We start from the raw sequence: 14,149 nt of genomic DNA, 5'->3' as shown, positions 1-14,149 counted from the left end.
CTTTCCAGGTGCCGGCTCCCTCCTCTCTCAGCTTCTGTCTTTATTTGTGTGTCTGTGTTTTTTATGGTTTCTCCCCTTTGTCTACTGTATCGTGTGTGTTTTTCTCTTTCTTTGTCTTTTTCCTTCTCATTTCTGGTCTCCCCACCCCATGTTCTCCCCACCCGTTTAAATTTCATAAGCAGCCTCAATTTGGACATTTAATTTCAACCCCATCAAATTATTATCTTTCTTGCAACAATCTGGGACTCTTTATGAGCTCTCTCTACCCCATGCCACCTCTGGAAACAGGTGCATCTCTTTCTGTGTATAATGTGATGCTCCCTCCCAGATGGGGAGAGGCGATACCTCATGCCTTTTCTCAGAAAAGCCTTGTGTGATCATTTGGTTATGAGCCAGGGAGAGAGGAAGAGAGGCTGAGAATTGGGCTGGCTTATAAATTTGGGGGCTGCTGAGATGCAAAGGTTTGGGATTATCACTGCACTCCTTCCTTTCTTCCCCCTTCCTGCTGCTGCTGTTTTCTGGGGAAGGAAGCCGGCCGGCCGGTAGCTGCTGGCTACAGCGAGAAAATTCAGCTTCTAGGTCTGCAGCGAGGGTGGGGGCGGGGGCGGGGGCAGGGGCAGGTGAGATCTGCAGCTCTGGAGAGGAGGACAGATGAACTGAAGCCCTTGCCTATGCTGTGTGCGCCCAGGATGGACCGTTCCTTCCTTCTGTTTCCAACAACCACGCAGCACCTCTCTGCCGCCTGTTCCCCCCGATCCCTCTGCCCAACATTGGAACCTTCTGCTGCCTTACGTTTCAACTCCCAGAGACCTGGGCCTGACAGCGCCTTTGTCCTCTGTCATGTGCCCCCCTTCCCCTAGTTCCCTTCTCACCTTTCTGGTCTTATCTGCACAGGGACCTGGGAGGTAGAGGGGACAGAGCCGCCACGATGCTCCCAGGAGAGAGCAAGTCTGGCTACTTGCCTCTCAAAGGTGCTGTGGAGGGTGGGAAAAACCTCTCCTGCTTTGAGACCAGGATACAGAGGATGCCCCTTCTTTCCATCTTTTCTCTGCCCTTCTTCCTTCTTCCTTTTTCTCCTGCTCATTGTCCTTTCTCAGTTACTGTTTTTCCCTTTTCTCCTCTCCCCATTTTTATTTCCCTGTCTCTAGGAATACACAGCTAATAAGAAAGCTCACAGGAAGAAATTGAGAGAGAAAGTAAAATACAGATTTTTTCCCCCTCTTCCACTTTGCAGGTGGGGGGGGGGAAGGGGAGTCCTTCTCTTCTTGGGGACTGAAGCATCTCTCCATCCTCAACCCTCCTGATTTCTCTCAGCAATGATGTCTAAAACAGGGACTCTTAACCTTGAAAAGCAGTTCCCATTTTTAATTGGGTTGTTCATGATTTTGTATGTGAGAGAGACCCTTGTCATCCCCACAAAAACGGAGTCTGTTCTCTGTGTGGTAATTTTCTGTTAAAAATGTTAAGATAATCACTTGGTAATTTCATAACCCTCCTCGAGGTGATTGGAGACCGGATTGCAGTCCGGCTAAACCAACTGGATCCTTCCTTGTTTCTGTCTGAATTTTGCCTGCCTTTCAACATAGGAATAAAAACTTCCTTCCACTGGAAGTTTCTTGTTGCCCCACTCATCAACCTAAGGGATCATGGGGGCAGGTAGAAACCATTTCCCTGATTCTCTCCACCACCCCTAAAAGGCAGGCCCAGCCTGCTGATAGAGGGAAGTGAGGGAGAGTGAGTGATCGAGTGTATTCACACCCACCTTGCTTTTTTCACTCAAGGCAGAGAAGAGGCTTTCCAGTTTGGATTAAGGAGCTGGGTCAGGTGTGGCTAGGGACAACATTGCTCGGTTAGAGGACACGGAAGAGGGAGAGAAGGAGGTACAAGGTTGTCCCCGTGAGAAACTGGGAGAGTGGAATGAAATGAGGAAGGGTGGGGGATGAGGGGCTTGGAGGAACAGACGCTGGGGTGGGGGGGCGCGGGGGGCGTGTGTGTGCCAGAACCCAGATGCGAGGGGTGTGCAAGCTTACAGAGGGGCCTGCAAGGCCGCGTTCTCTGCTCCAGGCAAAATGTCTTCTTCACCCAGATACAGACGGCTGGCACTTCACTTCTGAAGAGCTCTGGGCAATGAATCAACTTAGCATTTACCCTCATGTGTTCTGAGTTAGAATAGTCTTTGCTCTGAACTGGACGAGTGCCCTGAAAACCTAAAATATATTTTGATCACTTCAGGAGGCCCTTTGGCAGCAATGCTGAAGGGCTTTCATTTCTACCGTGCTGTGGGGGGTGGAGGGCCTGGAATCTTGATATTTCCTTCCCTCAATCCCCAATCCCGCTTCAAGTGGTCTCAGGAAGTGTATGAGGGGGACCGTGTATGGGGGAGGGGAGACTGGGGGTTGGCAGTACAGGTGTCTCATGGGCCGCAGAGGGGGGAACCCTAATGTGCCTTAGAAACTCCTCAGAACTGAGTAGCTATTGCTGTCTCCGAAGAGGAGCTGGGGCACACAGCTCCCCCTTCCTCCCAAAGAAATGGTAGGTCTGTGTGTCTATGAGAATTCAAAAAATACACTGTGCTCATGTGAATCCATGAAACCCCACTGGGTCCAAGTTGCATCTAATGGAGGGGAAGCAATGGCCTACCTAGGTAATTCAAGGTAGCAGATAATCCTCAACTTGGTTGATGAATATGATGGAAAGGTGCTTTGGATTGCACACCCGGGATAGGCCTTGGAAGGTGCTGTGCGGGCTTCTCTGGGCCAGGAGGAAGAAATCCTCTAGTGGAGGAGGCAAACGAAAGCTGCTCTTAGCTCTGCACCAGGACAGCCATACAGATCAGAAGCAGAAAATTGCAGGCACTGTGTCCATTCAGGTGGAAAGGCAGGGAGGCAGAGAGGGCCTCAGGGAGAGCGTGCTATTGGAAGGCCAAACACACGAAGAGTGGCCGGCTAAAGTGTGCGCTGAGAGAGGTCAGGAAGCAATAGAAGCTCACAACTGACCTCATTCCAGAATTAGCCGAAGCACCAGCCCAGAACAGCCCCACTACGAGGTGGGGGGGGATCATTAAGTGAAAGTTCAAGTCAGGCTTCGTCATTCATAGGCTGTGTGATATTGGGCAAATTAATTTCCCCTTCTGGGTATCAGTTTCCTGGCATGGGGGGGGGGTACTCGCCTCAAATGTTGAATAATGATTTCATTTTCCACAAAATAGTTTGTCTTTTATTATAATAAAAGATTGATATAAGGAAACATTGGGAAAAGTGTAATTCTGTCATGTTAATATAATGAATACATGTTGATGTTTGTGTGTGTGCTCGACCAGATTTTGTCCATATGAGACAAATTCTCTCTTTTCTAAAAAAACGTATTTATTGGGGGGCGGGGCACATATGCACGAGCTGGGGAGGGGCAGAGAGAGGGAGAGAATCCCCCGCAGGCGCAGGCTCGGTGCTCCAACTCAGAGTCCTACACGGGGTCCTATCTCCCAACCATGAGATCATGACCTGAGCTGAAATCAAGAGTCAGACACTTACCGACTGGGCCACCCAGGTGCCCCTATATGAGACAAATTCTTGTTTTTATGTAGTGTGTGGACCACTCTGTTTTTTGTTTTTTCACTTAACATCATAAAATAGTTCCAGAGCACTATGTATTGGTAACAATTACTGTTTAAAATGATCGTGAAGGTACTAGGTATGGATTCTAGCAGGATCCAGGGTCTGCAAGGCCCCCCTCCTACCCCTCTGGCCGTTTTATCTCAGCCTCTTACCACTGAAATAGTGGTGGTTCCAAGGATTCCCCTCTTAGCTCTTGTTCTCATCGCACTGTTTCCTCCTCCTGAGATAGTTCATCCACTCTCACCATTTCAGCCACTGCTTATGATAAGCACGACTGCTCATGACCCCCGGATCTATATCTCTGCACCTCAGTTATTTCTGTCTCCCCTGTACCCACATGCCCTCCGTTGCCTCCTCCTGAGCATCCTGGAGAGCTCTCAAAGCCAAGAGTTTTATCGATGGGAGTTCCGTGTCATCCCTGCCTTCTGGAGCTCACGGTCTAAGACATAGTTGGTGCTTGGGGAGTAGTCATTACAGACTTTCTGAAGGATGAACGGTGAATAAGGATGTGAACATAATTTAAAGAATGACATGATGTGACACCAAGAGAGATTGGACTTGTCTTCGTCATCACCAACAGGGGTGAAACTCTCCGAGAATACCCAACACTGTTTGGCAAGACCTTCACTGCCCAGACTGTCCAGCTCTGGCCCCAGCTCCACAGTCCTACTTTCTGCACAGGACTGCCCTGCTCTCAATACCCTTATCACCGAGGCTGTCCCCGCGGTGGAGTTTGCGCATTATGTTCCTTGAAGCATCAGAAGGCGGTTTCTGAGTTTGGGATCTCCAAAAAATGGCTCATAAATCATTAGGGCCCTGGTGGGGAAGCACAGAGGACAGGGCCAGGGAATTGGAGGAAGATGATGAAGAGCTCCCTGAGGGGAACAGGTGAAAAGCATTTGAGATGGAGAAAGGATAGGATTTCTGGAGGGTGAGAAGGATGGGAAGAGACCAACCTCAGAAGGAAGAGGAGAGAGGAAATGGGAGGAGAAAGAGTGGGTGCATAAAGGGAGAGGGAAAGAAAAGAGGAAACAGAAAAGTAAGAAAGGTGAGGTATGTAGGGAGAGGGGGAAAAGGCACTGCATGAGGGAGGGGCACCTGGGTGGTGTCCAGGCACCTCCTGGGCACCACGACAACCAAAGGAAGGTGATGAGAGTCTTAACAGGGTCAATTTCAGCAAGCCCTCCTGTCTGGGGGAGCGGGAGGAGAGGGCAGGGCATTCCAGTGATGCCCAGGCTCATGGATGTCACAATCCTTGACACACATGCAGGCACACATACGGCCTCCTGTAAGGTAACAGAGTTGCTGGTTGTCTCGCCCAGAAAATGCCTGTTTGGGGCTCTGTGGGTGGGAGTGGGTTGGAGCCCTATGTGAATTCCCTCCATGTTGGGCACACCCCTCTCTGGTGTGAAGCTGAATCCAGGCTGCATCTCCTGATGGGATAGGACCTGGTGTATGTATCCAATGGAAAGTCAGTGTTAAGAATGAAGGGTCTTGGGGCTCCTGGGCGGCTCAGTCCGTTGAGCGTCTGACTCTTGATTTCTGCTCAGGTCCTGATTGCAAGGTCATGGGATCGAGCCCCATGCCGGAGCACAGAGCCTGCTTAAGATTCTCTCTCCCTCTTCCTCTCTCTTCCGCTTGCACACACGTTTTCTCTCTCTCTGAAATAAAATAGATAATAAAATAAATAAAAAATGTTAGGAAGAAGAACAACAAAGAAGGGTCTTGTCATCAAGAAAGTTGAGACCAGATGGGAAATAGGGCTGGTATGAGGGAGGCTCCGGCCTGAGGTAGGGTGAACCCTGGGCAGAGTCAGAGGGACCAACATTTAACAAGACAAGCATCCAGCAGAAAGAGCTTTCCATGCATTGAATGCATTTACACTTCACAACTCAGAGTTACACCCTTTGCGATCTGTCCCAGGCGTCAGTCGATTAGTGGTAAGAGCTGGGTCCGGAACCCAACTCTGCCTTCCCCAGAATTCCCCACTGTGTTCTGTTCCCAGAAGTTTTTTGCCTGTGTCCTTCCCAATGCTGGGATGCCTACTGAATGCAAAATTGTTCAAAATCAAGGGCAGGATGGGCAATTGGGTGTGGAGGAGCCTGCTATAGATGGGCCAAGGGAGCTGCAAAGCCACAGGAAAAAACAGGAGGCACGGGTGGGGGGGGGGCGGGGATCGGGTGAGGGGAGGGGAAGCACACCAAGACAAGCCAGGGAAGGGACGGTAACAACAGCAGAGGGGGCTGGGGACGCTGATTCAGGCAGTTTTCAGAAGATGGCCCAGAAGGGTCTCCTGCCTCTCTAAGGTGTCAGGCAGTCTGAGGTGATTTGGGGTTTTTTGCTGCCCCCTGGTAGCCATCGAGGGAACAGCAGTGAGGACCATCAAGCCCATAAGTAGGTAGGCCTTCCACCCTTCAGGGTAAATGTCTTGCTGTCCCACAGGTTCTGGCAGAATGCTTACTGGTGAAATCCGAGGCCCTGGAAACCTTGGTCCTTTACACTTTTTTAAGTGGGATCATTACTGGAGGTGCTCTCCTCCCCAAGGGAAGGGGCAAGATGGATCCTCGTATCATCTGCCTGCAATGAAACGTAGCGAGCATTTCCTGAAATATTGCGTTCAATCATTATGAAGTCCCTATTAAGTGGTCAATATTATTTTCATGATTCCCAGTTGAGGAGATAGCTTCAGAGGAAGGAAGTTGCTTTTCCAAGGTCAAGCAGCAATAGAGTTTGACCCTAAATCTCTGGACTCTGAGTCCAGTGCTCTCTCACTGCACCAACTCTCCACTCATCCTCCTGGTTTCTCACCTCTCACAATCTTAGGGTGTTTGGACCAAAAAGGAACTGGAGAGGGAGGAGGGACTCTCCTGTGGGCTCACAGATATCATGTAAGGGATGGCACTCAGAAGAGTCCTGAGTGTCTATGTGTGTCATATTCCACACATACAGAGTGCCTGGGAGAATCACAAGCTTCCTTCCTTCCTTCCTTCCTTCCTTCCTTCCTTCCTTCCTTCCTTCCTTCCTTCCTTCCTCATTCAGTATTTCTGAGCATCTCCTGGGTGTCAAGTTGTGTGCTTCAGAACTGGGACACAGCAATGAACAGACATGGTTTCTGTCTTAACTGAGAGGACCCCGCAATCTGGTGGGTGCAGCTACCCAAACGTGTATGTGGGAGATATCATTAAAAGTTTCCAGAGATGAGAGAACTTAAGGAGCTCTCCCCAGAGAAGGGAACGCTTTAGCACCCATTTAGGCGTGTTTGTCAAACAAACAACAGGGAGGGGCAGTCCAGGTGGAAACGTGGCACTGGGAAAGGCCAGGCTGAGGGAGCGCTCATGAGTTTAATGGATCCCCTGCAGTTTTGTGTGCCTGGGTCTGGCTACAATGCAAGTGATGAGGCTAAGCTAAAAAGAGACGCTGGCAAAATGTGAGGGGCTTTCCCTTGGCACGAGTGAAAAATATAAGCTCTATTCTGCTAGCCTCAGGAGTCCACGGAGTTTTAAGCTCTCGACCGCGATCAGACCTGTTTTTCAGCAAGGGACCCCCGGAGGCAGGACTACCACCTAGGAGACGACACACTGGCGCCGGCGGGAAAATCTGGCCAGAAGCCCCTGGTCCGAAAGCCGCAGAGACAGGTGAATACATTCAGGACACAAGGAGCCGATCGAGTCCCAGAGAGCCGAAGGAACCGGGAACAGGGGTTTCAGGCTTGGCCTGCGGCAGTGCGACGCAGACAGAAGCCCAGGAGGTGGCGCGAGCGGGGGTGGGGGAAGGCGGGAAGGGCAGGGCTGCGCCGGCCGCAGCGCCGGGAGCCGTGAGAACCCGCCGGCACCCGGGGCGTCCAACAGGGGCGGCGACCGGGTGTGGAGAGAGCGCCCGCCCCGCGTGGGGCCCGCTTGCCCGGAGCCGCCCGCCACGAATTTATGGCCCGAAGCCGGATGCAGCTGTGCGCAACTGGGTATGCAAATATATGCAAATGCACACTGCCCGAGCCCGGTTGCTGGCGGCTTCAAAGGCTGGGGGAAGGGGCGCGGCGTCGTTAGGGCTCTTCCGCTCCCCAAAGGAGTTCAGACATGGGGTGGGAGGCATCTTCCCTGCCCAGAAGGTCCCGTCTCCGGACCCTGACAGTCTCTTGTAACGAGCGTGGGGTCCCCTCCCTGTGCCCATGGTGACCTTGTGCAACCACCCCACCCCCCAGCCTCAGGTGTGGTTAGAGGGACGGCCCCAGGCAGCGCCGGCACTACCTGAGCCCGCCTGCTGGCGAGAGCTTCCTTTCCCGTCTGTGAACCGGAAGGAGCCGCTGGGCAGGGGATGATATCCCACACCCTCCCCAGCCTCAGAGAGGTCTCTCTCAGGGAAGGGGAGGGTCCGAAAGCCTGTCTTCTTTCATTCCTTCTTTGCGATCTGTCCTTCTGCTTCCCATCCACTTCTAGAGAACTCCTTCCGGAAGTCTAACCACAGTCACACTTGCTACGGTTTCTGTGTTATTTCTCATGATTTGGCGAGAAGACTCTATTCCGTAAATCCCACTTGTTGGGCTTTGAGGGTGTGGGAATGGGGCGAAGGATTACTAGGCACAGCTAGCCACCAAGCCTACCCCCCCCCCCCCCCACCTCGGGGGAACAAGTCTTTACCCCAGGCTAGACCTAGAAGGGACTCTGGGTTGGGGACTGCCATCTCCGCTCTGGCCCTTTCCTTGCTGGCTCTTCCCACAGCAGCCACAAGGGGTCTTCCTTGCGCTAAGAATGGGAATCCTGCGCCTGGGTCGAGCGCTGGCGGGGGCTCCCCGGTGCAGTGTCCTCTAGACTGCGATCCCCGGGCATCAGACCCGCAGGCTTCCGACCACCCCCTCCCTACCCCGGTGGCTTCACCCAGTCGCGGACGACCTTCAGCTCTCTTACCCCGCGCTCCGGACTGGAGACCGGCGCTCCTGGATCTCCTGCTTCTTCCTTTAAGCCCAGGGAGCAGCCAGAGGGCTGGGAGTCGAGGCGAGGAACTCGGGTTGGACACATAGTAGGCGCTCAATAAATGGTTTTGAGGTGAATGAATGTGGTGGCGGTGTCCTGTTCAGTAGCTGGGGGAGGACGAGATGACCTAGATGCGGTTGAGCAGGACTCTCACAAAACGGGAGGGCTCCACAGAGGCGGGGCCATTCCCTCCCCGGAGAAACTGAGGCCATCTATGGGCCCTGGCGCGTGGGACTTGGATATTCGTACCGTTGGGGAGGTACTGTACTGAGATGGAGAAATTGGAAGGGAGGGGGCAGCCAATCAGAAAACAGCCTTGGATTACCTTGACAATGAAAGGCAGGAGGGAAAAAAAAAAAAAAAAATCGGCCCCTAAAGAAGGCCTCGTCAGGAAGGGGAAATGGGATGTCAGCGTGGTTGAGGGCTGGAGGTTTGCATTAATTAGCCAAGAGGAAGAAAGTTAAAGCACTCACTTTCTTCCGTGGGGACAGAATTTGTCAGGTTGAGCTACAGCTGCAGCAGGAGGAATGGTGGTCAGACACTAAGCAGGACTTCCCCGTTGGAATCAGACAGGGAGTGGTGGTCGTGTGAGGGAAGGACGACGTCGTTCTCGGGGCTGGAGGCGAGTTACCTGAAACCCCCGACAGCGGTGGTGGGGCACGTGGGGACAGGAGAGAGAATATAGAAAGTTAAAGGTTAGACGCAGGCAGAAGAAACCTAGATGGAGGCGGCTGCCCTTCCCCCCACGGAAGAGGCTGCGGGGCTCGAGTGGTAGGCCGTGTCCCACCAGGTGCTCTCACTCTGACCGCCCACCGGGACAGACTCCCGGGTGGCCCAGAGACCAGCCCCCCTACCTCGCCCCTTGCCCGAGGCTTGCCGGGGGCCCAACCTCAACCGGATGGGACAAGCAGTGTCTGGATGAGCCCGAGTCTCCGACCGCCCGCCCGCCGGGGCTCAGACCTCCTCAGAGGTATTTGCACGTGGGCTCCGGTGGCACCTCACCCGCCCTCCCACCACTTTGACACGCGCAGGGCACCGCCTGAAATGTCCACTCTGGTCCCCTAGGGAAGGGGTCTTTCAGGAAGCTCTCGCTACTCGTGCCAGGCAGACCAGGAGTCCTCTAACTCCTCCAGTTTGTTTCCCTGGGTGACCCTTCATCTGTGAACTGGGACCACACCTCGATCAGCACACAGTAGGGACACAAATATAGCCGGGGGGGGGGGGCGGGGGAGGCCTGGTTTTAAGTCTTGCACTTACTGACCGTGTGACCTCGGTTTGAAGCCTCCATTTCCTCATCTGTGACATGAGGATGTAATCCTGTCCTGTTCACTTTCCAGGCGGTTGAAAGGAGGACTTTGTGAAGCAATGAAAGTGATAGCATTTTTTTTTTTAACGTTTATTTATTTTTGAGACAGAGAGAGATAGAGCATGAACGGGGGAGGGTCAGAGAGAGAGGGAGACACAGAATCTGAAACAGGCTCCAGGCTCTGAGCTGTTAGCACAGAGCCCGACGCGGGGCTCGAACCCACGAACTGCAGGATCGTGACCTGAGCTGAAGTCGGACGCTTAGCCGACTGCGCCACCCAGGCGCCCCAAAGCATTTTGTTTTATGCAAATTGTGAGCTGTGGGAGCTCAAGCGGCGCAGACCCGCCGTGCATTGGCATAGGTCACACACACAAGTTGAGGCTTTGGGAGGTGCCGGGTCCCGTCCCGGTCCTTGGAGGCGATCAAGGCAAAAGCTGGAGAGCCCACTGTTGGCGATGCTAGACAGGGAACCCAAGAATGAGACGGGTGGTCCCCAGAACTGACCGTCCCAGACCTAGGATCCGATTCTCCAGGGTAGGACGCTAGTTTTCTGCGGGATTCTGGGTGCAGCCCCAGAAACCTGGAATGGGAGACCCCACAGTAGGAGAACCGAGTCGCGGCTTCCAGGCACGGCTCCCAGCAGAGGGCGCCCAGGCCCGTACACCCAACTCGCTGCCGCCCTCGCTAGGTCCGGCCCGCCTCCCGCGCGCCCTCTGCTGGCCACCGGGGGCACCGCCGCGCGCCCCCCTCCCCTGTGGTCACCACTTGGGCAGGTTTCTGCATACCTCCGTTCTCCTGGCCACGCCCCCCTGCTGAAACCGGACGGAAGCCAGACGTCCTACCCTCTAGCCAGGCCTGGCTCTAGCTACCTCTATTCCTCAGCTCTCAGGAGGAGGGTCCAGTTCCAATCCACCCCTTGGAAGTGTGGGTTCATTAAAGTCCCAGGTTTCCTGCCATCGCCGCACACACGCTGGACTGGAGGCAATAGACAGGAAAATCTCAGCAGCCTCTGCTTACAGCCTTTTTATGACTTACAGAGGCTTGAAATCCAACCCTCCTGCTCCCAGCCCCCTGGCCACCGCCTCATCCCCACTGTCAGTCCTTCAGGATCTCCCAGCCTGGACATGCTTCATCCTTCTAACCGGCCCCTCTGCCTACCTTCTCTCCTCTGCACCTTCCACATTCTTTTTCTAAAACCCAAATCAGTGCAGATCACTCTTCTACTTAAACCTCTAGTAGCTCCCCTGCTCTGGGCACCTGCATCCTTTGCCATCTGGCTTCACATCTCATCAGGTTACCTCCTTGCCTCCCAGCTCACAGTTCTCCAAACACTTCCTGCTCTTCTGAGTCTCCGTACATACTTTCCATTTTCTCTTGGCAAATTCCTACTCATTCCTCAAAGCCCAGTTCGAATGTCCCCCCCTTTTTTTTTTTCAATGTTTATTTATTTTTGGGACAGAGAGAGACAGAGCATGAACGGGGGAGGGGCAGAGAGAGAGGGAGACACAGAATCGGAAACAGGCTCCAGGCTCTGAGCCATCAGCCCAGAGCCCGACGCGGGGCTCGAACTCACGGACCGCGAGATCGTGACCTGGCTGAAGTCGGACGCTTAACCGACTGCACCACCCAGGCGCCCCTCGAATGTCCCCTTCTTTCTGGGACTTTTTCTCTGACACCCCCAGGATGTTCTTGTGCTCCCATGGATTTCATACACACCTCTTTTTTTAGGGCACTTATCCTGGGACATTTACAAGTCTGTTTTCCCCCACAAGTATTTGAGCTCCTCTAGGGCAAGGTCTGGTTTTTATTTGTCCTTGCACATGCTGGCAGTCCAATATAGGTCTGCTTGGTGAATGACCAACTGGTGTTTCAGCTTCTCCAGTCATGGAGAATCGATGTCTTGTTTCTGCCTCTGGGCCTGGAACATGGCAGGGATACCTCTGCCTGTTTAAAGACTGATTGGGCTCCCTCACCACCAGGGTGGGCTTCGGCTTCCCTTCCCAACCCCAGGAGATCAGCTGTCCCTCTTTCGCCCTGTTCTTTGCTCCCCTCCCTACTGGGAGGGGGGTGCTCCAGACCCTCTGGAGACCCAAATCTAAGTTCTGTGCAGGGCTATTTCTCAAAAGCCCAGAAACAGACGGTAGGGGGAGGCTTGTCCCTCCTGCAGAGACCCAGAGATACCCCGCTTCTTCCTGGACCCCACCCCAAGTCAGTCCACCCCCACCGCAGAGCTCACTCAGTCCTTGCTTGTCTAGCCTGGGGCTTGGGGGCAAAATCATAAATTTGGGAGACAAGAGGCGAGATAAAGATCATTTGTTGAAAATGGTGTCATCAATCATTTGCTGGAGAGAACACATCCACGAATTCCCCAAACCTGGGTGCTCAGCTCCCCCCACCAAGCTCCCTATTGTGCCCCCTCTCCCCGCAAAAAGGGTAACCCCACCCCCACCCCCCAGACCTCCCTGGTCAGCTCCTTCCAGGGCCTGAGGTTGCCAGGTCAGTCTGTTTCAGCCCTTCTGCCCTTCTGCATTCTCAGAAAGCCCTCAGGCACTCTTCTCTCCCACCTTGGGAGGGTCTCAGGATGGAGAAGACCCATCCCCCACCCTTCCCTGCCCATATTAATGATCACATTTCTGAAAGAGCCTGGAGGGGAGATTCCCAAACTCCTAGTTGCAGAGTTTCAGGCTGAGGATGAACAGATAAATAATGGCTTGCCAAATTAATTAATTATTTTATTAGCCTGAGTAATTATTAATCAGGTCATTAATCACCCAGCTGTGCACTATGAATAGTAATTGCATTGGTGGCGGGGGTGGGGGGGGGGGCAGCGGTGGAGCAGGTTACGGCTCTAGGGCCTGGCAGCATCTGGACCTTCTCCTGGCCCTGGGAAGGTTTGGGAAGGTTCAGAGGCCCGAACTTTCCCCCTACCCTCACACCCATGCTTGGAGACTAGGAACTGAACAGGGTTTACCTGGATCCCTTTGCAAGGGCAGGCATCAACTTCACCCTTCTCCTCACTTCCGGGGTTCAGACTGCTGCAGGACACAAAGGCAGGGACGTGCGCACAGAGGTGAAAGGGAAACGAAGAGAACTTTTACTTGCAGGTGTGTGTGTGTGTGTGTGTGTGTGTGTGTGTGTGTGTGTGTGGGCACGGCGAGACTAGGGCAGATGTGATGGGGAGACCGAGACAGAGGCAAGTCCTGAATGTGCCAGATGTCCCACAACGTCAGTCTGACCGGTCAGTTGATATGTAAGGGCAATGCTGCGATTGACTCAAAGTTTTGCCTTTGAACCTGATGCTTTGGGATGGCGTAGGTGCCACCAAAGAGAAGTAGAGGAGGGAGAAAGGCCGAGGTAAGACACAGTCAGAGGAGAGGAAGGAGGAGGGCAGGATGGAAACGGTTCTTTACCTCTGGACTTGGACCCCTGCCAGCTCCAGTATTTCTTACTTTTCTCTTGCTGGGGCATCTGATGATTTCTTGTGTGCCCTCTTCCCTGCACAACCTACCTGCTCAGGACCGCCTCTCTCCTGCGGTTTGGAGTGGGCCCCAGCTTCTGAATCTTTCCCTTTGGTTATTTCCTGGGACTCTCTGCCTACTGCCCCTATGGGGTTGGAGGGAGGGGAGATGGGAGAATAAAGGGAAGGGGAAGCGGTGGCAGATTATACTTGCCCTTGACACCAGGAAGTGATCCTGTATCGTCTCCATCTGCTTGCTGTTTAGCGATCCTATCAACTCCTACCTTAGCTCTTGGGCCCCTTCGGATAGCAGTAAACTCCTGTTCCTCGTGTTGTCCCTCTCCCAAATCCTCTTTCTCCCTGGGTCAGGTGTTCCCAGGTCCCCTTCCCTTCCCCACTCACTTGGGGAGGGGTCAGTGATCTTGTTTTTAAGCCTCCCTCTGTGATAGCCCATTTCACTTCTGTTTAGGGTGAATTTCACTCTATTTACAGAAGCTCCCGCTTTGTTTATGACCTGCTTGGGGTCAGTTTCATTTTTGTGTCTCCAGCCTCTTTCCCATGCACTGTGTGTTTATTCTTCCTCTTGGTGCCCTCCTTGCAGGCCCTTCCCTAAGGCCCCACTCTGAGAGGGTGCAGGGGAAGGGAGGGCCTGGGGCTGAGAACCTGGACCCTGCCGCTTGAGGAGATGTTGGGGATGAGAGGGGGCTCTGGAGGCGGGTGGTGGTGACTCTGACTCCTGGTCTGGGGAGGGCGGATGGAGGGATATCTACTGAGGAACAGGAACCAGGTAGAGGGCCCCTGGGTC

General features: G+C 53.6%; 1 protein-coding gene across 1 annotated transcript in view; it reads left to right on the top strand.

Annotated features, from left to right (window-relative positions):
- Positions 1-11,223: 11,223 nt before the first annotated feature.
- Positions 11,224-14,149, top strand: part of SMUG1 (single-strand-selective monofunctional uracil-DNA glycosylase 1) — a 29,031-nt gene continuing 26,105 nt past the window's right edge. The window contains exon 1 of the mRNA XM_045466799.1: positions 11,224-11,234. The gene's annotated coding sequence lies outside the window, so the exon portion shown is untranslated. The remainder of the gene's footprint in view (positions 11,235-14,149) is intronic.

Source organism: Leopardus geoffroyi, chromosome B4 (assembly GCF_018350155.1).
Source record: "Leopardus geoffroyi isolate Oge1 chromosome B4, O.geoffroyi_Oge1_pat1.0, whole genome shotgun sequence".
NCBI lineage: Eukaryota > Metazoa > Chordata > Mammalia > Carnivora > Felidae > Leopardus > Leopardus geoffroyi.
Note: the sequence above shows the minus strand (reverse complement) of the source record. Positions and strands in the feature narration are given on the sequence as shown.